This window comes from Sitophilus oryzae, unplaced genomic scaffold (genome assembly GCF_002938485.1).
Source record: "Sitophilus oryzae breed Bouriz unplaced genomic scaffold, Soryzae_2.0 scaffold_1440_pilon_pilon, whole genome shotgun sequence".
Lineage (NCBI taxonomy): Eukaryota > Metazoa > Arthropoda > Insecta > Coleoptera > Curculionidae > Sitophilus > Sitophilus oryzae.
This window is the reverse complement of record NW_022146105.1, coordinates 1033251-1060415: the sequence shown is the minus strand read 5'-3', so window position 1 is coordinate 1060415 and position 27165 is coordinate 1033251. Positions and strand designations below refer to the sequence as shown.

Below are 27165 nucleotides of genomic sequence, written 5' to 3'. Positions count from 1 at the left end.
ACTCCTCTACGATCCTGGTGGAGAACAGGTCTACTTCAGGGATGCGACCCTGCCCACGCGAGCCATGATTTTCCTCCATCTCCTAATACCAGGAGGGAGTCATGTCCTGTCCCCTCTTTTTTTCATCCTGTCCACAATCCTATTATTCCCTCCATATACAACACTTCTTACTTCTCATTATCAGATGGATGGAACATGGGTGGAACACCCAGTGTCAAATCTGAAAACTAAATGAAATCAGTAATGGGACATTAAAGGATCTTATAATGTTTACGAAGAAGACATCGAAGATGATAATAATATAAGCAGCATTGCTAATAGAAATATTAGATATCTACCTATACGGAATTCACAAAAATATTGTCTATAAGGTTTGTAGTGTTGATTCTTAACGTTATACATATATTTTTTTAAATGTTGTTTTTTATTTTTTAAAAACACAATAAATAACTTATTTTAGTTTTTGTCATCATTGAGAATGAGTTAGGACAAAATGATTCTTTCCATAATTAAGAGTAAGTCTAAAAACTTTAGTATTTTATATAATTCTAATATCATTTACCTAGACTCTAAATTTATTTACACATTTGAGAGTTTTTTTTAAGAAATTCTGCTTCCAAAACAAGATATTAATGAAGAGTTTGCAATTCACTGTCTTATATGTAATATAAAACAACAAAGCTGTTAATAATTTTCTACATATACATATCACCCTATATCACGAATTTTACATCAAATTATTGTACCGCAAATATTATGCATATGTTATATTATCTTAAGAGAACTATTATATACTTAGCTATTTATCTGCTTGGTACAGGAACATTTATAATAATTTGTAGAAATTAGCCCCAAATTTAATCTCATAATATATATTATTGGAGTCGTATTACTGGTTGCCTAACTTTAGATTAAATCAACCATTATGAAATATTCTTATATGCCCAATGCCATAAAACATATATATTTGCATAAAACAATCCTCAGTTTATGCCTTATGCGCCCCTGAATCACCCTGAATCCAACGACATCTCGAAAAATGAGTAGAATTAAAAAACTACTGCCCTAGTTGTTGTAAAGTCGAACTTGATATTTTCGCATTCCCTTTTATAGTAACCCATTTCATTCAAATTTGCCGGTATAAGTATAAGCCCCGCCCTAATACAAAATGGCCACAGTTTTCAAGCTGTCAATAAATTAATTTCTTATTGGTCCATGTGGGCCTTTGACAATTTGTTTTTGTTTTGACTTTTGACATCTTCGTAATGGAAAGGTTGTCGCCGCGCCGGCAGAATTTTTGTTTTTGTATTGATTATTAATAGAAAAAGTTTGCTTTCCTCACGCAGTTTGAACAGTTTTCATTTTAAAGCTTGCTCAGTCTCTCCAAACAGTGAGTATTTAATTATTTTCCTTCCCAGATACGGCCATAACGTTATCCCAAGTATTCGATTGAAGGTTTTCTTCTCATTTTTTTTCTGTTGATGCATTACTCTATATTTATGATCGTATCTGGTAATGGTAATAGGGATATTTTTACCAAAGAAATAATGGGGTAGGGGTTATAATGAGTAATAACTGGTAATAACTATGGTAACTTTTTTCGCTGCTTATGTAAGTATACCTACTTTAATAATTTTACAAATATTTTTTATTTAACCCCACTATGTTCTTTCTTTGTCTTTGTATTTGTTGTTTGTTTCAGAATAATTGTTGTGTTATGTTATATCTATGTCTGTGTTTCAGCTTTGGTTTCAGTCACAATTTAACTCTATATCATACGTCGACGCCCTATGGCAGAGACATATCAGCATCAACATAACTGGCCTTACGTTTACAGGAACGAAGAAATACTGACTAAAGAACATGAAAGATGGTAAGTTCTTAATACATTTTGTACTTAAGTTATTCTAGTACTCAATTTATCTGCAAATTTTACAGCTCAGTGTCGAAAGAAATGAAGAAAGTGTACGGTTTAGCGTTTCATGTCATATTTCCAAAGTTGTATTTACATTGTAAACGCCTATTAATTTTAAAAATATGTACTCAAAAAATGGAAGCTTATGGTACAGGGAAATGGAAGAATAAGAAGAATTAGAGGGTGTAGAATAAGGTAGTTTTAAAATAATTTACATTTATTTCAGATAGTGATTGGAAATATTTTTTCATATGAATAGCTAGAGAATACCACTGCCAAGTCTGAGTAAGACATGAAACAATCTGGATATTGGAATGTTCTGTTACAAATAATGTAAGTTTTTTAATTTTATTTTTTATTTAACACTAGATTGCTTTTTTTAATTTTTTTACAAATAGAGAGGCAACATGTTCTGAGACGGTGAAATCTTATCTTCAGGCTCAAGCTAAAATTTGAAAGGACAAAATCAAAAGAAGTAAAAAACTTCATAAAAACAGTCAAATAAGCACAAGTTGAATTCTTCAAGTTTTTTAATTTCTATTTTAAAATGGCTTAGAAATTAGGAGCTTTATAAATTACTAATCAGTTTCAACAAGTAGCAGAACCACTTTATAACAAATGCCTATTTGAGATACATAGTTTTAACTTTATAATGACTTGGTCAGTCAGTCTATGGTACAACTTTATTGTGTAGGTATGTATTTGAGATTCATTGCTTAAATTTTATAGAAGAAAATACAAATGTATACAAAATAAAACATATGAAACTAATTTACATACACTAATTAACATACTTACATATGTATAAATTTAAATATTAAAAAACTATATGTAATTTGTATTTGTCTTTTTATTACTTGACTTGTATTGAGTTGTGTATTTGATTTTCTGGACTTCTTTTGACTTTTTTCTTAAATTTTTTAGCTTGGGTCTGAAGATTAGACTTCACCGTTTCGAAACATGTCGCCCCCTATTTGTAAATCACTTTCAAATAAAAAAGAATTAATGTAAGATTGTAAGGATACTGTGTCTTATTACCTCATTGGAGGATATTCATTAGAATTCTATTAATCAATAATGATGGTGACTTGTTTAATTTTTTGTTTTTTTTTTGGATTTATTAATCATAAAAAGCAAATATAGTATAGAAACATTTTTTTAAATAATAAATATACTGTTTATTAAGGCATTCATTTGGCCCACTTTTTTCTAATTTAACCCACTATGTAAAGTTAAAATTAAAATATTGTTAACAAAGACGGCTGTGAGACTTCATTCTAATTGGTCAACTGACATATGTCATGACGTCTTCCGGAAATTGGCGTCAGGCATGTCCATTTTGAATGCCGAGAGATCCTTAAGTTTCTGTCGCCGGCATTTAAAATTTTATAATTTTTTTAATAAAACGTGAGTTTTGTGTACACCGTTTTTGTTCGTAAACTCTTGTTTTTGGCATCGCTCAGCTCCACAATAAGTGAGTCCTCGATATTTTCTTTGTATTTCATTATATTATCTCTAATATTTTTTGCAATCTTGTAACCGTCATGGCGTCTTCGCTTTTCTTTTCTTTATATTTTTATTCTTGGTTTTCGATTTGTATTTATTACAGAGCATTAAATATCACACATTTTGTGAAAATTTTAGTGCTGTTTAAAACTCTACAAGTTCTTTTCTTATTCAGTTCTAAACAATTTTCATCTTTTGATTTTTTCGTCCGACGCATAGTTTTTACATTAAAAAATTATTACTTTAGTGTTAAATGGCTAAAAAAAAATCTGATTCAGTGATTGCTGATGTGGAAATCGTTTCTGCATCGGCCTATTTGTCAAAAGTTAAGATATATAGGACATATGTACATTCATATGGCGCTTTTTAGAGTAGGTCTAAAATCACCTTCTTAAATATTAACATGTCATTAAGGAATACCCTGTGTATATCCTCAGGGGCTTACAGTTTATGAGTACGGGCGTGGTAAACCTGAGATGCCCTAGCTGGAAACTCACTTTGCTTCGACGTGTCTTGGGTGATATACATTTTTTTCTTCCCAGCGATTTCCCTTGATCTCTAGTTTTCTTTTGAGCTTTTTTCTCTCTTAGTTGTCAAAAGCCTTACAGTGTTTTTTCTTTTCTTTTCAGGCTTGGTTTAATACTACACATCAGGACACTGTCGCCCAGTGGCCGAATTATTAATTAACTCGATGACATCATTAACTGTCATCGATTTACATAAGTAAATTTTGCTGATGGTGCCCCTATGAATTGGATCAAACAGTGACGCTCCAGGACACGACGCGGCCTCCTTTCGAAGAGGAGATCTGGATCATCTCAAACTTGATGGTCTGCGTAGCATGCATAGGTATCCATGGGAGTCACCGGCCTCTGGTTTACGAGCTAGGTGTTTTAATGCTAGAGGCTTCAGCCGGATACTACCTAGCACCCAAGCTAAGACACTTCTTCATGCACGTGTTGCGTGGCACCTCGAGGGCGTAGGGGACTTGATACCAACATATTTGAAGATGAGGAGAGGGGTGAGGCCTGTAATGAGTCCCAGTGGTAGGTCGTTCGATGGGAAAGGAGACGATCTCAGATAAAGCTGTTTAATTGGAATCGAGAGTGACCGGTGAGGCATTATAATCGAAAAGTGTCAAATCTGCAGAAGGGGACACCCACACCTCGGACGCGACGTGAAGGATATTTTGTTCTGCATCTGCTTGACGTCGATTTATGGATAGAGATTCGGGATAGACAGGCTAGCAAACCTCAGCTTAACCTAAAACCAACTAAAGTAAGTTTTTTTTTTCTATTAACGCTTTCGAAATTGATTTTTTTTTTCTATTTTTCTAGAATAATTCAAGTTTGTTGCGTGTTTAAATCATTGAAGATTCCAGATGAAATATTGCAAGACGTGTGTGATTGATTCTAAAGTTTCTTCGGATTCCCCCAGGCATCGTCTCGAATACCGGGTGACGTGTTACCAACTCTAGGGAATCATCTCAGGACCAGGGAGCTGGGTTACTCGCCATGCCCAAGTGCAGCTTGACTTGATGTATTGGTAAATAAGATGATGGAGCAGGAAGATAATAATACAATAGAAGAGGACTTGGATAATAAGAAGAATAGAAGAGGAAATAGGAAATTGAGATGATGGGAGAGATCAATGAAAATGTCTTTAAAACAATGGAGGGAAAATTATAAGGTAGCTTTTAAACAATTTACTTTGCATTTTACAGATACTTACTTGAAGTTTTATTTTTTCAGTAGAATTGCTGGTGAATATTGACAAGTCTGATAGGGAGGTTTAGCTTTTTGAGAGGACATGCAGACAATCTTACGAGTGGTCAGTGCATTGCTCATGCTGAGGAAGTACTTGTTTTTAGCTAAATATTTCTTCTATAAATGTAAGTCTAATAGATTTCTAATGGCATTTGCTTGTAAAATATGTAAGTTTAAATTTGATCTTCTCTAAACTGGTATTGAATCTAGATAATTTAAACATTATATTTTATCTACTATTAACAATTACATTTAAATCATATGTTATGGGAAAAGCTAGAAATTAATTATTTCTTTTATTTTAGGAAACACTGCAATATGGTCTGTCCTCTGGTCTGTCCTCTCATACCTTACAAAGTCACAACTGTAAAAATAGATTGTTCTAGCTCATGAAACAATCTGAAAGTGGCAACGTTCTCTTACAAATGTAAGTTTATAATGTTATTTATTTTTCTTAACACTAATATCTGTCTGATTTGAATAGTTCAATGATTGTATATTATTAGGTTACGATGAAACCAATTCTTACTTATTTATTTTATTTTAGGGAATATTACAATACAATATAACACTCGGCTAACCTCCTATATGTTGATGGAACAGCAGCTAGCAGCGTATTTTATAATTAAGGCTGATTTACACGTATCCACGGCGTACGCCGGTTTCACTTTGACGCTTGCACTGGCATGGTAGTGACCACGCCAGTAATTAGTATTAACTTTATTTTTTTATATGTATATTCATTTTATTTTTTTTTAAATTATTAAATTCAGCTAGAGTGCTTAGTAAGTAATATCTATGCTAATATACTTTATTACTACAAAAAAAACTACTTTTATTCTTGTATTATTGCAACTTGAAATTTTAAATTTTCGTGTTTATTTGTATTAGTTAATTTTTTTAGCTCAGCACAGTTATATAATTAACAACTGATAATTAAAGTAATTAAATGCAGTAATACATAAATAGAATTAGTTTTATGAATGTTATATGAATATGTTACTTGAATGGTACACATAAGCTGATTATATTTTATTTCAAAGTATCACTTTATAAGGATAATTGTTCTCCATATGCTGGCATTTCATAAAATTTTTATATTCTACTCTTAAAAATTTTACTCATCGTTCTTGTTTAGTTTAATCATAGATTGTCATCATTTGAAGACTTGAAGTAAATAATGTTCTAAGTGCCAAAAAATCAGTTTGTCATGATAAGTGCCACAACCATATACATATATATATATATATATATATATATATATATATATATATATATATATATATATATATATATATATATATATATATATATATATATATATATATAAAGCGCTAAGTATTGAGGCTAAGAGGCTATCAAATTGTATTGAAAAAAATTCCCGACAAAGAAACCGCCCGTTCTTATGGGTTATATAACAAAAAATGTTCGAAATAATGATTTTGGCACTTAAAACATCATTTACTTCATTTCATGTATTCCTAAATGAGTTTAGTTACTTTTAAAAATCTTTTTATATAATTATTATCTATACATCAGTGGCAACGAGTAACAGCTCTAAGCAAGTTTTTATTATCCATATTCATACATTGCTGAAAAATTTAATTAAGAAAAGTAATGCTACAAGTTAATCCTAAGCTAAAAGCCTAGGATTAATTTGTAGCATAGAATAGTTATTTTAATTAAATTTCTTAATGATGCTAATATAATTTATATATAATATACTACAAATAATGATATCTTCTGTTTCTAAGTTACTGTAATTTTTAACAGCTGATATTTTTAGACTAATATTTTACATTTAATCTATTAATTATAAAGTGATTAATATAAATAGAAATAGTATTTTGAAGCATATTATATAAATGGAACCGACAAATATAGTTCAATATATTATATATTTATGTTAAATAGAGCAATCTGAAATCTATTTCGCTAGTGCTATCTCTTGTATACGCGAGGTAAATATTTTAATGCTATGTTATTAATCTACTAACAATTTAATTTTATCAGCATACTGAAATTATAACTGATTTATATATTATATTTAATAACGGCATTTCTCGATATTTATGTTGTTTGTTTTGATTTTTTATTTCATGTAATTTAATTTACTCCTGTTTTTCACGAAAAAATATTAACTTCTACGTATACAATCTTATACAACTGTGTCCACCAGCATGTTTCAATATATTTATTAATATGGGCACAATATGCAAATAGGTTCAGAGATCCCTACAATTCCATATATTGTTTTTATTTATGTTTTACTTACTGTCTAGGTAAAACTGTCTATCATTTTCTATTATGTCATGTTTATATTAGGATATATTTGATATTAATAAATGTCAGTATTTTTGTTTCTTCGAAGATTTCATACACTGTAGTGTGTATCTCTCCATACACACACTACTGTAACCAACACAAGACTTTGTTGTCCCCAGTGTGAAATACCACACTGACGTACACCAAAACCCATATATATAATGTAAGTTTTGAGCCGGACGGTCTTTTGTTAACTTAAAATATAGATAAATTTTTTTTGCAAATATTTGTTTTATTTTCTTTTTAAATTTTTAATCTACTGTGGCGCTCTAGCGGCCAAAGGATGAACTAAAATTTTAGTTTCACTCTTTGACACCAGGGCGCTGCAGCCGCATAATGTTTTAAAGATTGGCGCACTCTAGCGGCCAAACGCTGAACTAAAAATTTAGTTTCAGCCTTTTGACACCAGAGGGCGCTGCAGTCGTATAAATTTTTGAACGAATGTGGCGCCTCTAGCGGCAGAACACTGAACCAAAAATTTAGTTTCGGCCTTTTTGACACCAGAGGGCGCCGCAGTCGCATAAATTTTTGAACGATTGTGGCGCCTCTAGCGGCAAAACACTGAACCAAAAATTTAGTTTCAGCCTTTTGACACCAGGGGCGCTGCAGTCGCATAAATTTTTGAACGAATGTGGCGCCTCTAGCGGCAAAACGCTGAACTAAAAATTTAGTTTCAGCCTTTTGACACCAGAGGGCGCTGCAGTCGCATAAATTTTTGAACGAATGTGGCGCCTCTAGCGGCAAAACGCTGAACTAAAAATTTAGTTTCAGCCTTTTGACACCAGAGGGCGCTGCAGTCGCATAAATTTTTGAACGAATGTGGCGCCTCTAGCGGCAAAACGCTGAACTAAAAATTTAGTTTCAGTCTTTTGACACCAGAGGGCGCTACAGTCGCATGAATTTTTAGAATATTCAGAGTAAAATTCTTAAAATTTACAAAAATGAAACCCAGAATTATTTTAAAACGGATTTATTAAAAGTTAAAAAGATCAACATAGGTTACATAGCATATTTTACATTACCTATAATATTATTCTACATTATTATTAGTGGTAATATTCGTAAAGCGATATTACACTAATAATAATGTAATTAGTGTATTCAGTATGACATACAACACGCACATTGCCCTGTGTATGTACATGAATATCTATTACTACATACACACACAACACATGTAGGTACTATATCAAATTATAGTACCTACTGTGGTGGTATGTACCGTATGATCGAAAAAAACGGCGTCAGCGATGGCTATGAAATGAAGATCGCTGTCATTTTATATGGAAATTTTTATGGGAGATGTCATCGATCGACATTTCCCAGCCAACTGGACACCGTTTTTTCTCGATCATGCGGTATATATTATACACACACAGCAAGCGCTTACCCGCAAAACCTACTTGATTTCATAGTATTATGAAATCAAGTAGGCTCTGATAGTTACAAGAAACAGTTCTAGTAGAACTGCCATGGCTGTATGTGACACCAAGACGGCATATGGAAGTTCTTCTAACGCCGCCTTGGTCCCTGGTTAGGTACAGCCAGTTCTCCTTGCCCGCTACAATTGCAGCGAACAAGGCCAACAGTGAAAGATTCATTGGAATACTAAAAGGATTGTGCAGCAGTGCGACCCTAGCTGTAACGATCCAAAATATATAGCAGCTCTGGGTCGCTATATCCAGAGGTTTTGCACCGATATGGCCACCTAAAGAACTTTAAGTTATTAAACTTATACTCCTTTTAGTTTATGGTTTCCTACTGTAAATTTCGATTACAGAATTTGAAAACTTTTTGTAGGCAAGGCCAACTGCGAAGGTAAAAAACTAAAAAAAAGATATTAGTGGCCTGAAATCGGCTTATAAGGGCGTAAAAAAGGTAAGTAGCTGTCGCAGAATTTATAGAACTTTTCAGGTACGTAGTACTTTTCAGTTTTAATATAAAATATCGTGTGACTGAAGAAAAATTACATTACAGTTTGCGTAATTATTATATAATATATATTAGAATAAATATATCTCAAACTAGAGGAATAGTTTAATTCGAAACTAGTTGTACATGGTTATGGGGGGCTATTGACGCTATTCGAATAAGTATTGTAGATAAATGGTTAGATTTTTAGAAGTGATTGGCGAATGGTCGTTGAGGGTTGATAACTAGAGCTAAAAATTAATTTCATAATGTACAAATTGTACCTTATTAAATGAAAAAATCTGGTTTTAAAAACTTATTATATAATTAAAATTTTAAGAAACAGTCCAGTGCAAATTTGAATGGTATATAGAAGGCTTATAAAAAATTCCTTTATAAAAAGAAAAAATTAGGCAAAGAAATGTAGTAGACAATGAACTATAGGCGCGGAGCAAAAGTTGAGACATTGACGACAGCCACTAATCTAATCTTACCCTTTCTACATCGCCGATTTACACCGCAGCAAAATCCTTTAATATCCCACAAATAAAAGACCTCATACATTTTCGCATAAAAATACAGGGGGTTCATTATAGGTATGTGACAAATTTATATTAGCACACTCAAAATCGAACGCTCAAGTTCAATACTAATAATGATGTATGTTAGTCAAGTCATATTAAAAACATTACTAGAATTAAAAATAAAAATTAGGGCTTTAGTTTCTAGATAAATGAAAAAAAAATGGCTTTAGTTAATAATATCAAGCATTTTTAAGCCAAAATACGATGTAAAGTTAGTTAATAACGTGTAATTCAAATTAAACAACTAGTTGTCTATAATTTTAAAACACTTTTTTAAAAAATGATACGATTGATAACTATGTCATGATTTTTTGTCTATAACCTAATAAGTGATTTAAGAATGACTTTAATAAACATAATAATTAAAATGTTACTTAATATACTGTTATGTTTATAGTTTGCTCTAAAAGACAGATAATTAAAATGAATTCAATTAGAACACTCCCTGTAAAGCAGTGAATGAGATCTTTCGATGAAACTAAAATACTGATTTTTATTAATATCAAATAAATCCTAATATATAAACATGGCATAGAAATAATGGACCAGTTTTGCACAGTAAGTAAAATATAAAAATAAAAACAAATATACGAAATATAGTAGCGATCTCTGAACCTGTATTTCCCTATTTGCTTTTGGGACCCATAAAATGCTGAAGAAATGAATTGAAACACGCTGAAGGACTGAATTGTATAAGATTGTATACTTAGAACTTATTTTTTTTTTTCGTAAGAAACAGGAGTATATATTGAGACCGTGTTGAGAAATGCGTTATTAAATATAAAACAGTCTTATAATTTCATTATGCTTTTTTAAATTAAATTGTTAGTAGATTAATAACATAACATTAAAATATTTATTTTACTTCGCGTGTACAGATAGCACTAGAGTGAAACAGTCTTCAGATCGCTTCTATTTAACAAATATATAATGTATTATACTGAAGTATTTGTCGGTTTCATTTATATAATATACTTCAAAGTACTATTTCTATTTATATTAATGATCACTATAATATAATTAATTGATTAAATGTAAAATATTGGTCTAAAAATATATCAACAAAGCTGGTTAAAAAGTACAATATAACTTATAAATAATAGAATATAGCATTATTTTTGCAGTATATTATATATAAAATAAGATTTTTTGATTTTTATATCCTTCCCCTCGCTAGAGGATTTCTATTTATAAGTAATCTAGTTGATAAATATGATAATGGCCATACAGAATTACATAATTCGTGTATCTTTAGTTGCATACCCATTAGAGAAAGAAATAAGAAGAAATCGACGTTAGAGCTAATAGACTATAATAATATATTTTATTAGCATTATTAACTAATGTAATTTAAATTATAAAATATGTCTTTCTAAAAAATACGTATTAAAAAATTTTAAATAGTATTCTTGAAAACAGTAACATTTATCATTAGGTTTGGTTTGGTTGTGAAAATATAGACTTAAAATGTAGAAATATATACTTAAAATTTAAAATTACCTACATTAGTTAATTATATGTTAATATAATATAGTTTTTATTGAAAATTTACAACGAACCTGCTTATGAAAAACAATTAAAAATCACTAGAGTGCTTATTTTAATTTTTAAAAGTAGCTCTATGAATACAAATACCCCAAAATACCATTTATTAAAAAGAACATTGCTTTGAAACCGGCTAAATAAACTGAGTAAATGTATTAGATAATAATTTAGGTAGTTAATTTAGTTGCTTTAATAAAAAAAATAAGACTATAATTTTTAATGAAAAAATATTAATTCTTCATTATAAAATAAAATTAGTCTATTTTGAACTGTAATTATTAATTTTGAAGAAGTCCCAAGGAGGAAAGATATTCACTGAAAAAAAACAATTTTAAAAACTTAAAAGTTATGCCACAGTATAGTTTATATGCATATTAAATATATTTCTTTCCATGTATGAAAAATTTAAATTGGAAATAGTAATATATAAATTAATATCAGAAAAAAATGGCACACTCATTTACCATAACAGTTGAAAGCAATGAATTATAAATTGTAAGAACAAAGTTTTGATACCATTAAAAAAATAATGTAATTATATGACCACATTAGTGACGCTTTTGCGCAAGTAAAATATATGAAAGAACTGTGATAATCTGGAAATTCTATGGGTTGTTAGAACCAATAAAAATTAAAAAATATGAAAGATGTCATAGCAATCAATGTAAGCAATAATGACTGCTTTTATAGTTATTATAGTTATATTACTGCTAATAATTATTGTAAAGTTGTGCATTATCTAAACAAACAAAATTTTTCTGGCATAATAAAAATATTTTTGCAAAAGAATAGAGAAGTATGATTATAGAAATCATGGATGATAAAGTATCAGCTTTATAACTTTTTTTGCAGTACAGTGACATGTTTAGAGTGTAAAGTTTGTCCAGATTATCAAAGTTTTAAAACAATACCAGAATAAAAGTAGACTCCCTATGCACGTAATATACAGACCCAAACTTCTGGTATATTTTGAAGGAGTAGGAGGAATGTTCGCTAAATGGTGTTGAAGATGAGAAGCTGGAGGGAAACAATAGCCAGAAGCAGCAAAATAAATACCTACAAGTAAAAATATTATAAGTAACAAGTACCGTATGATCGAATAAAAAACGGCGTCAGCGATGGCAAGTCAACTGGACGCCGTTTTTTTTTTCGATCATACGGTGTTTCAGCAAAATAAAACACTAACTCACCACAATACAACAAAACACTTAACTTTTCCACTAACTACGTTACCATCATCAGCAGACGATTAAAGTAATGAACTAACGAAACGCGTATCCAGTGCAAAAGTGTTTTTGTGCATTGTGGTAAATGAGTGTTTTATTTTGCTATTGTAACACCAAGGTTCATACCCCCAACTGTAACGTATTTCTATAAGATACTCAACAACTGTTTGCCTAAATATCTAAGAAGATATTTCAATTTTATTACTCGAAGAATTTGAATATTACTATAAAATTCTTATGACAAAAAATAACTTTCAAATAGAAAAAATACCGTCGAGATATTATAAAAATACCAAAACTTAGAATAAAGGCAGCTGCATTTTTTTTTATTTTTTTTATTCTGCATATATCTCTCGTCTTTTATTATTGCCCTTCAGTGCTTTTTTACTATATATCTAATGAATATAAACGCTGATTCCACGTATCCAGTAGCTGGAGCCACCTTCACTGTTACTTCAGCACTGGCATAGATGTAGCATCGTGTAAACACATCTCAATATCAATCAATACAATAAAGTATTTTCATGGTGCCACTACCATGCCAGTGCTGGCGTTCCAGTGAAACATGTGTAGACTACTACGTGTAAATCAACCTTAATTATAAAATTAGAAATGGTTTCTTACTTTTAACAAAAATACTGGTAGCTCTATTAATCCTGAGATTTGTGAACAAGTCAAGACCATCTACTGCTGCTGTTCCATCAACATATGGGAAGTTATCCGAGTGTTAAGAATACGTCTTGTAATATTCTCTAAAATAAAATAAACCAAATAAGTATTATACAATCATATACAATCACTGAACTATTCAAATCAGGCAGCTATTAGAGTTAAGAAAAATAAATAAAATTATAAACTTACATCTGTAACAGAACGTTGCCATTTCCAGAGTGTTTCATGAACTAGGACAATCTATATTTACAGTTGTTACATTGTGAGATACAAGAGGACAGACCAGAGTCTTTAGACCATATTACAGTATTTCCTAAAATAAAAGAAATATTTAATTTCTAGCTTTTCTCATAACATACGATTTAAGTGAAATTTTTAATACTAGATGGAATTACAACATAATAAAATAATATATAAATTATCTAAATCTAATCAATACAATTTTTCAAAGGATTAAATTTAAACTCACATTTTTTACAAGCAAATTCCAGTTTCTAGATTGCTTCAAAACTTGGACAATCCTCTGAAATACTAAGGCATACGATATCATCATGTATAGCATGAGAGGGACCAACCGAAAGTGTTGAGACTATAATATATTCCCTGAAAGAAAAGAAAATAAAAAAAAAGAAATCCATTAAGATTTACAAATTTTCCAAATAAAATTTTCTTCGGCAATATAATAATAGCAACTCTAATTAGTATTAAGCAATAAGAAATCTATTAAACTTACTCTATAGAAAAAATATTCAGCTGAAGAAAAGTTCTTTCACATCTTGAGCCCCGCATTGACCCCTCGTAAAATGTCTGCACACACACACACACATGTCCTCTCAAAAAAGCTAAACCTCCCCGTCAGACTTGCGAATATTCACCAGCCATTCAACTGAAAAAAAAATCTAAATAAGTATTTGTAAAATGCAAGTAAATCGTTGCCAAGAAAAATGTTTACACGGTACCACTACCATGCCAATGCTGGCGTACCAGTGAAGCTGACAACAGCGACTGGATACGCGTAATTCAACCTTAAGTAAAAAATTAGAAATGATTTTTACTTTAGCTCTACTGGCTCTATCTCCGTATGCTTACTAGCTCTAGATATTATTCTTACGTAACTCTATCAATTTTGAAATTTGTGAACGAGTCATGATAATCCTGCGTTCCATCTACATATATGAAAGGTTTTTATTATATTATGGAAACTTTTCGCAAAATGTGTGATATTTAATGCTCTGTGATAAATAATATCTATAATAGCCTTAAAACAAATCGAAAACCAAGAATTAAAAATATTGAGACAAGAAAAGAGAAGACGCCATGACGGTTACAAGATTGCAAAAAAATTAATCGAGATATAATGAAACATAAAGAAAATATCGAGTACTCACTTATTGTGGAGCTGAGCGATGCCAAAAACAAGGGTTTACGAACAAACATAGTGTACACAAAACTCACTTTTTATTAAAAAAAATCACAAAAATTTAAATACCAGTGACAGAAAGATGCGGATCTCTTGACATTCAAAATGGACATGCCCAACGCCAATTTCCGGAAGACGTCATGACATATGTGAGTTGACCAATAAGAAAGAAGTCACAGCCGTCTTTGTTAACAATAATTTAATTTTAACTATACATAGTGGGTTAAATTATTAAAAAGTGGGCCAAATATTAATGCGGTAATAAATAGTACTGAATTAATTATTTATAAAATAAAAAATGTTTCTTGGGCAGATTTATATACTATATTTGTCAGATGTCGACAAAGTTGTTCACAAGATGTCAAAACAGGTGTTCGAGATTATTTTCAAAGATATTTGTTGATGGACCAATAAGAAATTAATATACTGACACCTAGAAAACAGTGACCATTTTGGATTAGAGCGGCCCTTGTACCGGCGACTTTATGAATGAAATGTAGGTTACTATATAAAGAATGCGAAAATATCGGTGAAGTTCAACTAAATAAAACTACAACTAGGGCAGCATTGTTGATATGAATGAAGTTTAAATGTCACTTATGACAAATAGTTTTTTGGGGATCTCTCGGGAGTGGATAGGGCTCGGTCCTTGAGGAAGATCTCGTTGGATTCGGGGAAGCAAAAGGAATGCCACGACAATAGTTTCATCTTTCTGCAACCCCTATTTTAGAGGTAGTTTTTAATTTTATTTTAATTTTATGGATAATTAATTCGTTGGATCCAGGGACGCAAAAGGCATGAACTGACAGTAGTTTCATCCCTCCGCAGCCTCTATTCGGGGTAGTTTTTAATTTTTTATATATTTTGGGAATAAATCAAGAACATATGCGACTATTATATAACTCAATTGATGTATTGTAGGTTTCGAGCCGCATATATAAAAATGTTTATTAGTAAGGAATGCAGTTATATGGGACAAATTCAACTTTACTATAACTGGGACAGCTATCATTGTTTTAAACGTCCATTGCCAGTAACAAATTAAAAATAGAAAATATGTGTCTAAAACTTTGTGAAAGTAAATTTCAGTTTTATATTCTCCATCGCCCAGTGCATCTAAGAGCTCTTTTTCGAGCATGTAGAAAACTTGAAAAGCGTGGATAATCAACGTTTAATTGCAGGGCTTAAGCTTTAGCGCTCAAGTATTTTATGAAGCTGCTACAAGATTAATTTCGCTTTAACTGAAACGAAATTCGACAGTAGTTACGGTCATTTTGGTCGGTCGATAATATAAATCGGTTCAAGAATTAACAGAAAATTGAAATGGGAGCCATATTTGCACTATACTGGTAAATTTTTAGGTCTGATTAAACATTTCTTTTCTCATTTTTTCCATCGTTTGGCGCGAGATCCTTAGTCTCTCATCGACACAATTCGACAGCACCCAGTCAAAGTATTAAAGTTATGTTTATCGTTTCCTTGGAGAACCAAATAAGTAATTTTTTATTAAATTTTCCCGCTTTGACGATGCCAGACTGTATATATATATAATAAAAATTTAAAAAAATTACAATACAATTATTGTATTGTAAATTTTCGTAAAAATAAAATCGTCGACTAGAGATGTCCGTTTATGGATGTGTCCGAAAATAGGAGTCCGAAAAGAGGTTTTACTGTATAATAAATTTAGAAAGATGAGTTCATATATCCATTGTAAACCAATTTTATAATAATGAGACACCAAGAAGTTCATGTTTTTGGAATGTTTTTGGAATTTATTTGATTCTTTCCAATAAAAATATAGCAAAGTTAAATAACTATAAATGATGGGTAGTATATAATTTTCTATCAAAAAATTTGGAACATTTGATTGACAGCTACAAAATATCTAATTATTGAACTTACTTATTTTATGCTTTCAAAATTAAATAATTTTTATACAAACTGGCATTCTCATCGGAGCCTCCGCGTTGTATGAGGGGGACCACCCTGTATGAAAATTTCCACAATATGGCATCACTGAGATATTTTTTTTTGTAAGCCCAAGAAAAAGAAACAAGAACCGCTACTGCGTCAAATAAAAATCGTCCAAATCCACCAATTTAATTATATGAGACACTTTCTCTTTTACTTATAGCGGCTCCAGATATTTTCGGCAATACAAATAAAATTATCAAGTAAAATAAGTTGAATTTGAAGACGCCGCACGGACGGAAGACTTAGTCAAACGAATCGAGAATAAGGATCTGTATTTTATAATCCCCCAAAATCAATAATATGGCACTGTAAAATATAAAATCTTATTCTAAGAGACTTAAAATTTAATAAAAGATTTCCTTCAATCGGATATTGCGTGGCTATTGTTACAGACACTGGCAAAGATTATATTATATACCAGTGTAGCTCGAAAAATATCAGATTTAACAAAAAAATATATTTCTACATTCTTTTTAATTTTTCCTTTGTAGCTTTCTTAGAAATTTAAACATTTCTCACATAAAGAGAAATTAACTGCTATTTCCAGTGTTTCCAACACTTTAAATAGTAGAAGAATATAATATATAGAGGACAACTAATACACAACTCGGAATCTCTACTACCAGAAATCAACAGACAACCATCATCAGACAACTTTCAATCATGACATATGCATGATTGAAAGTAGATGACATATGCATGATTGAAAGTAGATGAAAAGGACGGGCAAAGAAAGATGAGTTCACATATCCATTGTGAACCCATTTTTCCCTTCCACTTAAAAATCTGGAAACTAAATGGAATTTGATGATAATGAGAAATTACCAAGAAGTAAAGCTCATGTTCTTAGAATATTTTTGAATTTATTCTGTCCAATAAAAATATAATAAAGTGAAATGACTACAAATCGTCCCATTGCTGCCAAAAGTCACTAACTTACTTTTTATTACTTCCGAGAAAAATGCATCTAAAAATGAATTGCATTGCATAAAGATGTTATAGTTAGTAACTATTCGGTATTATAATAAAACATAAATAGCCAGAAATCGTAGTTAATGACTTTTGCAATCGATTCTCCGCTTCAAAACATCGTTAATGATTGAATTTGGTTGTTCGGAAAAATGTTAGTTAGTGACTTTTGGCAGCAATAGGACGAAATGTTGTATGTAATGTTCTATCAAAAATTGGAACACTTGATTGACAGCTATAACATATCTGATTATTGATTGCCAGAATTTAGGTAGACGAGCTCAAGATCTTCTTCTTTATTTATACTGTAAGAGCCTACTGTACAATTTTTTTTTATTAATATGTTATGTTTATATGCAAATTAGTAATGTTTTCAAGTCGCAAGACGAAGATAAAATTTGCCTTTTTAAGTTATTAAAAAGTCACAAAAATATATAATTAAATGTTACATTTAATAAAGAATGTAGAAAGGGAGACGATGAAATTTCAAAATATTATGCACAGAAAAATTGAAACAATAAAATTATACAACAAAATAAAGCATTCTTTTGCCGTTAGCAATTCAGAAAAAATACTGTTTCTTTATTATTTACTTTCTTAAATAATAAAGACAGAAGTACAAAGAAGCTTTTTATTTTTTTATTTCGAATAAAAATATTTGTTCATATTCCTGTTCATTTAGGGTAAATTACTTTTCCAGTATTTTGCCGAGTTAAAGAACACAAAAGCCTTCTTATTGCAGTTTATATAAATATAATAATGAAATTACTGCTGAACTGTTAATATTTTAAATTTATTGATTTTGAGTTTTTTTAGAATATTGTAGTTACAACCTGTAGCTACAAACCATAATGCATAATATGTAAACATTATGCATTATGGTTTGTATAAAATTCTGAACACAAATAATACGAAATATCTTCTCTTATTTTTTAGCTGATGAAAATATCAACCTGTTATAATATTTATATTATTTATAATTTATATTTAGGGGGTGTATACAAAAAATGCTTTAAATTATATCTTGATATATTGTTCCATCAAAGTCGCTTCCTTCATTATTTATTTACGAAATTCCTGTGTATTTTGTCTTGGTAAAAAAAAGAAAAAAATCCTCTGAACCTGATAAACGGAGAATTCCAAGATAAATACCGATAATATAATACTAAATGTATAACTTCCCGCGATTCACGTTATATTTTATTAATTCTGCCATAAATACTCTCCACTTGCATTGAGTTCTAGGTTTCCTAAATTACGGTAGAATGATATTTCAAATAAATATAAAAAAAAATATTAAAAATATATAATTTCTATTTTTTATTTTAAACATAGTTTGCACTTCGGTTTGCGATAAAAAAACGAATAAAATAAATTTCAATCAACCAAGCTCAATTATTCAATCCGCACAGAATTAAAAGGTGTAAACAAAAAAACATTACTTAAAATCTAGATTTTTGTTGTACGTGGTGGTTTCATTTTATCCAGATCAATTATATCTACATATCTCATAATTTGGTTGAGCTACATCGATGAAATATGTATAAGATTTAACTGAGTAGTGGAAGCTAGTAATTCTCATTAATTCGGTCTATTTGGATTTGGATGATTATTTTTTTAAAGATCTATAAATTATTCTCCATATCCCAAGCTACTTGCTAAAAATGCATCCTTGTCCTCAAAGTGTAGATGTTAATTATAGTATCTGATTTTCACCTGCTAGGTGATCAATGACCACTTCTTCATATTTGCTCTCATGAATTAACCATTTTCCTGAAAATTTCTTGCTTCTTTGCCAGTTACTAGGCTCCTTCTTCGAAGACATATAGGATTTCATCTCTATATGTTTTGCTCGACATCCCTGAACAATTTACTAGATCGAAAAGTCTGTGGTCATCATAAAACCAAGCTCTCACCATTTACCTTTAATGAATTGAGTAAATTGGTTCTGTGGGGGCGTCACTCCACAAAGCAAAATATCTGGAAATTCTGGAAACTACTATGTAGATTACTTCCTCTGGGAGATGCAAGACCTTGCCATTGGTGGGGAAGCTCCTAGTCAGGTGCTAGGGGGAATCCCCTCTGGTACTTTAGATGGGTCTGAGGAGCATCCCATTGTCTTGTCCCTGGCCGTACTGTCGTGGCCAGGGAATTACACCAAGACGTATAACTATAATATATCCGTCATATCAGGTACCCTCTACTGTCTGTGATCATGTATCACGGGCGGAAGGTGTGAGAAGTCTTAGCTTAACCACCTGGACCAAGAGGAGACAACCTCACCAAAAACCTAAATCCTATGATAGCGGAACCAAGTCAAAGGGATGCGTAGCTAGAAAGAAGATTAGCCTCTACCTGGTCGCAATCTTGGGACACCAGGGGGCAACCCATTGATTTCTCGTCTCTTTTAGTTCTACATGCTAGGCTCTGTAGAAGTGGACTAACAAACCGTTGCAGTATATAACCAGCTTTGCCAGAACTCTAATGTAAAGACATCGAGTTTGTGAGTCATCAACACGAGGAGGAGGGCCATGGACAGTTCCTCACAATAGAAATTGACCTCAAATCCAACGAGGCAATAGAGAAAGAGAGATATAACTCTATTATAGATCCGGGACTAGAACGGTATCAGCTCTAAGGAGAGATCAAGTTAAACTGGTGGAGAAAATGGAGACAGATCCTCCAGCCACCACCTCAAGAGTACCTGAGCCGGAGAGAAGCTGTATGGAAGGATGTATACTATCCTAGGAGGTAGATGTCTACACCTCAGAGGATGAACAATTATTGTCAGAGGAGGATGGCAGATACCCTGTCCCTCCTACAACAGAAAGATCCCAATGTATGATAAGTTATATACTGTATGATAAGTTATAACTCTGATAAGATGGGGGGACACAATAGGCAGTTAAGGTCGAGGTAATTTACCCCTACCACTCATTCCACATTCTACATGTATATTTAACGTTAATATGATTCTGAATACTACTTTTAGTCTATTTCCGATGAACACTGCCAATATAAATCACCTAGAATGCAATAAGCCAAATTTGAAGCGATGTAAGTTTGCACGCGCATCTCAATTGAAAAAAGAATGTAATATTTCAAAATAGACCGAAAAATTCCAATACCGCTTCAGTCTGTAGTGTTGGTGTCCGAATTGAAAAATGTTATGTTTAAAATTTTCCAAATTCTACTTTAAAAGCCCCATCATTTGAGGGCGCAGGTTCTTGCCAGCAAGCCTGGATACTGCCGAGCGCTGGATCACCTCAGTTTACTCGCGCAGTGCAATCTTGGCACATGCTGCCCCGGTCTCATAGATTCTACGACACGATCCTTCCGAGCCTGGTGAGTAAATACGCGCCACAACTTGATAATTTAAACTTTTTTCCCGCCATTTTGCGCTACTCGTTTACTTTTTCGATGACTAAAACTCCACAAATAAATTAATTTTGTACTAAATTAAATTATCTGAACATGTTTTTTACTTTGGATTCATTAGTTTTTCTTTAGTTTTCATTTAAATGGTTAACCTAGATTTTTTTAATATTGGAAATTTTTTAAATTAAATTACTGTAACAAGTAAGTTTAAACGTTGGGTAAATAATTATTTCAAAAATTATCTTTTAATTTAATTTTTAATAGTTTTAAGAACTTTTTTTTCGTATTTTTCTGCGAAAAAAAAGCACAAATAAATTAATTTTCAATTAACTTAACTTACTATAACTATTTTTTTGCTTGCGTCGTTAATAATTATTACTGTAATTTTCTTTTCTATTAAGATTGCTTGTAATTAATGTTTTAAGTTTCTTAGTTTTTAAAACAACTTCTAAAAATTACAAGATTATCTAGCAATTGATAATCTTCAAATGTTCTAAAAGCATTAAAAACTAAGAAACTAAAAACTTTATTAATTACAAGAAATCTTTGTCATATATATTATAAATTTATTTTTGTACGTTAATTTACATTCTATAATTTTTATATTTACACTATATAAATAAAATGTTATTATCTAAAAAAATAATGAAAACAAGATTTAATTATAATAAAACATAAATTCTAAATAAAAAAAAAACATAAAACTAACATAAAAATCTGGTATAAGGTATAACAAATACTATTATCTAAAATAGCATTTATCTATTATATTCCTTGTATTATATTCCTTGTAATAAGTTACTGCAATCTTTCATTTATTTTTAATTTTCATTAAAAATACATTAACCTAATTTCAGTTAATATTATTATTAATCATTAATTTTTGGTTAAAACGTCATATATGAAATTTGGGTTTAATATAACTTGAGTTAAAATGGAATAATTTTCATTATATAATACACAATATCTCTAAATTACTTAATTCGATTAGATTTCTAATGAATTGTGATTACAAAATTTATATTAGCTATATTACGTAGACATAGATCTAAATTAGACTGAGTTCTAAGTTTATTTGTTTTGGCATTAAATCCTAATTTAAGTCACTTCATAAAATTAATTTACACCTGTTACAAATTACTCCTTAGTAATTACTGTTATTCTGAACACCCCCGATAAAGATATTATTTTGAATATAGTACGAAAATAAACGGGTGTTTCTGAAGTATTAACAACATTTTAAAGGTTATATTAAAAATGAACAAAAAATATTGTTCACAACTTGTGTAATATGAGAATAGATATCCCAACAGAATTAAAGAAAAATTATCAAGCTGAATTTTTAGAAACTTGATGTCAAAAATAGAAAATTGTTTATAAATTCTGCCGGCAAAATTTATTTATAGAGGTAATTTGAAAAATTCTCATTATTGTGATTCTCCCTGTAACGTCAAATGTTCAAAAGCAATATAAGCCAAATATACAATTAGATGGAAAGCGGTTGGTTGTATTATTTATACAGTGTATGAAAAAATGTTTGCAACACTATTGAACTATAGAGATATTATCCATTTACTTCGAACTTTTTTGTACACACTCTACATATGCGGTATATCATAGAAAGAGACCTTATAAAAATATTGTAATAATATTTCACATCATTAGTATTGGCTCAAAAATATAATTGGTGTATTTCTACTGAGTTCAGCGTTCTTAGTATTGCTTCTTTTAAAGCGATATAAAGTATTGGCATTTTTAGCATTATCACAAATTTAACAAGTACAGAGCCAGTATAACAAGCATGCACACACAAGGATTCGATCTGTAAATTTCCAAGACTTATTTTCCAGGTAATAAATATGTATAAATATAAAAATATATAAGAGATCTGGTATTATTATTTTTTTATTTTAGATAGATTTCTTTGTAATGTATACCTAATTAAGTTTTTTTTAGGATTAGGTCAGAGATGAGATTTTTTTCCATATTTGAATACATATAATGTTATTTGAAAACATATAATGTGATTTAATAAAACATAAAATTTATTACTCATATTCCTGAAAAATGTCTCGAAAGTTTTATATCGAAAACTATTTTAAAAATAAAATAATTGAGCTTTTAAAGTTTATACCATCGCAGAATTATTATATTAAAAATAAACTAATTAAAAATATTTAATAAATACTGAACTGACAACGACATCTTTTACAGAATTTGGAAAACTTTTAATATAAATTTCTTAACCACTTTAAGGAAAGTGTGATGAGATTTTTTATATGCGGTTTAGATGCCTCGAACTGAATAAAGTTAATAAAGATTTCCTAATTTTTAATGGAAAATTTGGCAAGTTCAGCAAAAAAAAATACATAAAATTTATTCTTCTTGTTGAGACCAGATTTTTGCACAAAAACCTAATTTTTTTACCGTCACTTCTTCGTTTTATGAAAATATAACAAAAAAAATATTAAAACTAAAAATTAAATAATAGAGTAAAACTATTTCTTGCAGTTAATTATTTTATAATTTAAAATAAAACTAACATGATTTTCAATTAATTAATAATACTCGACATAATTAAAATGAATTCTCCACTTTCATAAATATCTCTAACTACAGTAAAATGTTGTTTTTCTCTTAATAGGTGAATAAACAATTTTAATTTTATAAATTAACTCGTTTATTATTCAAATTTGCTGTAAATGGCATGTTTGTTATTTATCAACTCAGACTTGCACCCTACTAATTCCGTTATTTAAATTAACGTAATTGAATTATTACATTGTTTTTATGTCTTTTCTCCCAAAGGAATAAGCATTGCAATTCTTTTGAATTTATTTTACACTTACAGAATTATGGAAAATTTCCAACCCTGTATGTTTCTAGTGTATGAACATGTATCTGAAATTTGTCATTTTTATTTTTCACCTTCAATTTAACGTTTAGTTCTTTTTAGCTTGTACGCTTTTCAAGATTTACTGCCCACTTAACCCAGTCAGACATTTCTTGCAGTCTTTATATTCGTACAAATTCAAACTAAAAATGTTTCTTTGAATTCGGAAGTACGCACATAAATTTGCATTAACTTTTATGAATGAATTATAATAAGTTTGCCATTTACATGAGAAAGTAAGAGTTCGCTCTTTAGACGATTCCGACGGTTTGGCAAAGTTTTTTTTCCTTGAAAAGAAAAACAGAATTAGGTAATAAATGAATTTAAATAATATAATTAGTAAAGTTATAATAAGTTTAACCTTCCCTGTTCGCGAATTAAATAATTTTATAATATTTTTTCTATCACAGGAAGGACAATAAAATAAATTAATGATGTAATCTAAATAATTTAAATAATGTAATTAGATCAGATTATATGTTTTTAGGTGGGTATAGGCTTGGTGCATTTCAGTAAATTTTTAAAATTTTGGAAGTTTTTTAACCATAACAATAACCGAATTTTCATAATTAGTAAAATTCCCTTTGTATTAAATAATTTCAAAAGAATTATAATTTTATTTTGTCTTGGGAGGAAATTTAATATTCACAAAACCAAGTAATAATTCAATTTGACTAATTTAAATAACGTAATTAGAAGGTGTAGCTGAGATGGTAAATAATAAACAAGAAATTTAAAGTAAATTCCAATAAAATTAAGCGGGTTAATTTAGCAAGCTGAAACGTCTATTTATTTAATATAAATAATAAAATACATTTTACTGTAGGGAGTGATATAAAATTAGAGAACTCATTTTATAAGTTCTGATTGAAAACAGATTATTTCCTATTAAATATTTTGGCGTTATATAAACCATCATATTATTTAAAGTTGCATTTACTCGTGATTAATACTATATATAGTTTCAGATTTAACATACACGGAATATGGCTGAAAAGAGCTACATATATGACTGCATATTTCATCATAATCTCTTAGTTATGACGAATTTATCATTACTAAGAAGCTATAAAGAAAAAAATCTTTTTAACTACCGCATCCAAAAAAAGTTTATTTACTGAAAAGTTTTATTTAGAATGATTTTAATGGGGCCAACTTTTTATGTAGTTAAATTTAAATATATTAGTAGTAAATCACAGATATTAATTTCTTAATACCCTGTATACATTTAAATTAGTTTGAAGTAACTAACTGATCAATATGAAAGATAAAGTTAACTATATCATAAATAATATCTATATCTTTGTGGAGGATTCTAATTTTGCGAAAAAAATATAAACCTAAAAAATAATTTATTATTTCTTTTTTAAAAATTGTATTTTAATTATTTCAAAGCACCAAATATATGAAATGTTTCTACCGCAAAACGGCGGTTATTGCACATGTAATCAGTATTCTAAAAGCAACACTTCGTTTACAACCATGCAATTGTAACAGAAATCAAAAAATCTGACATAAAATGAAATTCCTGCGGCAAAATATGATTAGAATATTTTTAATTTGCACCAAAAAACTATCGAATAAATAACATTCCAAATATTAATTTATTTTACTCTATCAATATATCTGAGAATATTTTTTAATATAGAGAGTATTTTTTTTAGTTATCTTAAATTGAGAAAGAGCGAAAAATAGAAATATTTTCGTAAGAGTTCGTAATGAATATGCAGGAAAGTAGGAACTGATAAAATATTATTTTGACGCGCGAGCACCTTTCAAACACTTTATTATATGGTTGTCATTCTATACTGTTTCAAAGTAAACCGTTGATAAGTAATCTGGATTACATACTGTGACTGATTTAATTAAATCTGAAGTTTAGACACCATTCAAAATAACTCCTGGTCTAGCTTTGCCAGATCTATCCAGAAGCTCGCACCTTAAAGTGCGAAAATGTGTTAATATTAACGTATTCCAACGTGTTTCCCACACTAATTGGTTTAGAATTAATTGGTCTAGCTATTTAATAGTACCCACTGATTGAGTACGAAGCTAGAATATTTTACCGTGCATAGGGAATGGTTTATGAATAAGCGGAATTATTAAAATTAAATTACTTTCTTTTTATACAATATATAATTCAAGAATCAAACAATACCAGTAAACAATACATTTTTTTTCTCTATTATTATCGAATTTATTTTGGCGAAGACAAAATATGTTTTTCTTTAATCGTGTCTGGTGGTGGGTTTTGTCTGTCTAATTCTCCTGTCAAGCTGTCACACTCCTCACAAAAGTCTATTTCACATTACGACAAAAGTTTCATAAAACCGAGAAAAATATAATTTCGGTCCCCACATTTATATAATTTAATAGTTGTCCTGTTGGGATAGATCCTTTTTTTTCTAAAATAAATTTGAACGTGTTCCTTTATTTTGATATATAAAATAAATAAGACCATTATGCCGGTCTTTCTGTAATGATTTTCATTGAAAATGCATTTTTCGTAATTGGAATTCATAAAATGGATATTTATTTTGATATACGATTTCGTGATTAAAAGTAGGCCATGACAAGAAATTATATAAATATTTTTAATATAAAATATTTTTTTCAAAAGCGAATGGACAAATATTTAATTTCGAATATAAAAAAATATGTGCTCAATCCAAAAGGGATAAAAAAACTGTTACAAAGTGCCCTATATAGGTATAAGCTTAATAAAATACATTTTCGTACAGCTAGATTTAGGTATAACAAATAATATATTTCAAATACAGAAAAATGTGTCACTATATAAATAAATAGAATTAAAATATCTGAAAATTAAAAAAAAATGGTATATCAAAATGAAATATTTTATATTAAAATGTCATTACATGACTCATAAATACACGTATAAATGTTCTAATAAAAACCTATAAAGATAATTCATAATTTACTGATAAAAATAGTAAAAAAATAAGATATTGAAAAATAACATCAAAAAGTAATGATAATTGAAAAAATTGCAAATTGTGGATTGCAAGTTCATTTCGCTCTTAAAAATTAACCAAGGCATCTTTGACATGATCCAAA

At 29.8% G+C, this 27165-nt stretch overlaps 1 protein-coding gene and 2 long non-coding RNA genes across 7 annotated transcripts in view; 2 read left to right on the top strand and 1 right to left on the bottom strand.

Annotated features, from left to right (window-relative positions):
* Nucleotides 1-384: 384 nt before the first annotated feature.
* LOC115876694 lies at nt 385-7095 on the top strand. 4 transcript variants are annotated; one of them, XR_004049193.1, is made up of 9 exons: nt 385-515; nt 1744-1873; nt 1939-2110; nt 2175-2248; nt 4051-4699; nt 4759-5110; nt 5173-5312; nt 5493-5614; nt 5735-7095. It is a non-coding gene; the product is annotated as an uncharacterized LOC115876694 (long non-coding RNA). The 4 variants fall into 4 exon arrangements; XR_004049191.1 differs by lacking the exon at nt 385-515 and adding an exon at nt 540-1390; XR_004049192.1 differs by lacking the exon at nt 385-515 and adding an exon at nt 540-1611.
* A 4477-nt stretch (nt 7096-11572) lies between these two features.
* On the bottom strand, nt 11573-14959 carry LOC115876691. Its single transcript, XR_004049189.1, has 6 exons — nt 14839-14959; nt 14184-14336; nt 13920-14053; nt 13640-13763; nt 13403-13530; nt 11573-12608 (listed from the first exon to the last, which is right to left on the bottom strand). It is a non-coding gene; the product is annotated as an uncharacterized LOC115876691 (long non-coding RNA).
* A 6146-nt stretch (nt 14960-21105) lies between these two features.
* LOC115876690 (metabotropic glutamate receptor) overlaps nt 21106-27165 on the top strand; it is a 130059-nt gene continuing 123999 nt past the window's right edge. For both annotated transcript variants that reach the window (XR_004049188.1, XM_030892573.1), the window contains exon 1: nt 21106-21161. The gene's annotated coding sequence lies outside the window, so the exon portion shown is untranslated. The remainder of the gene's footprint in view (nt 21162-27165) is intronic.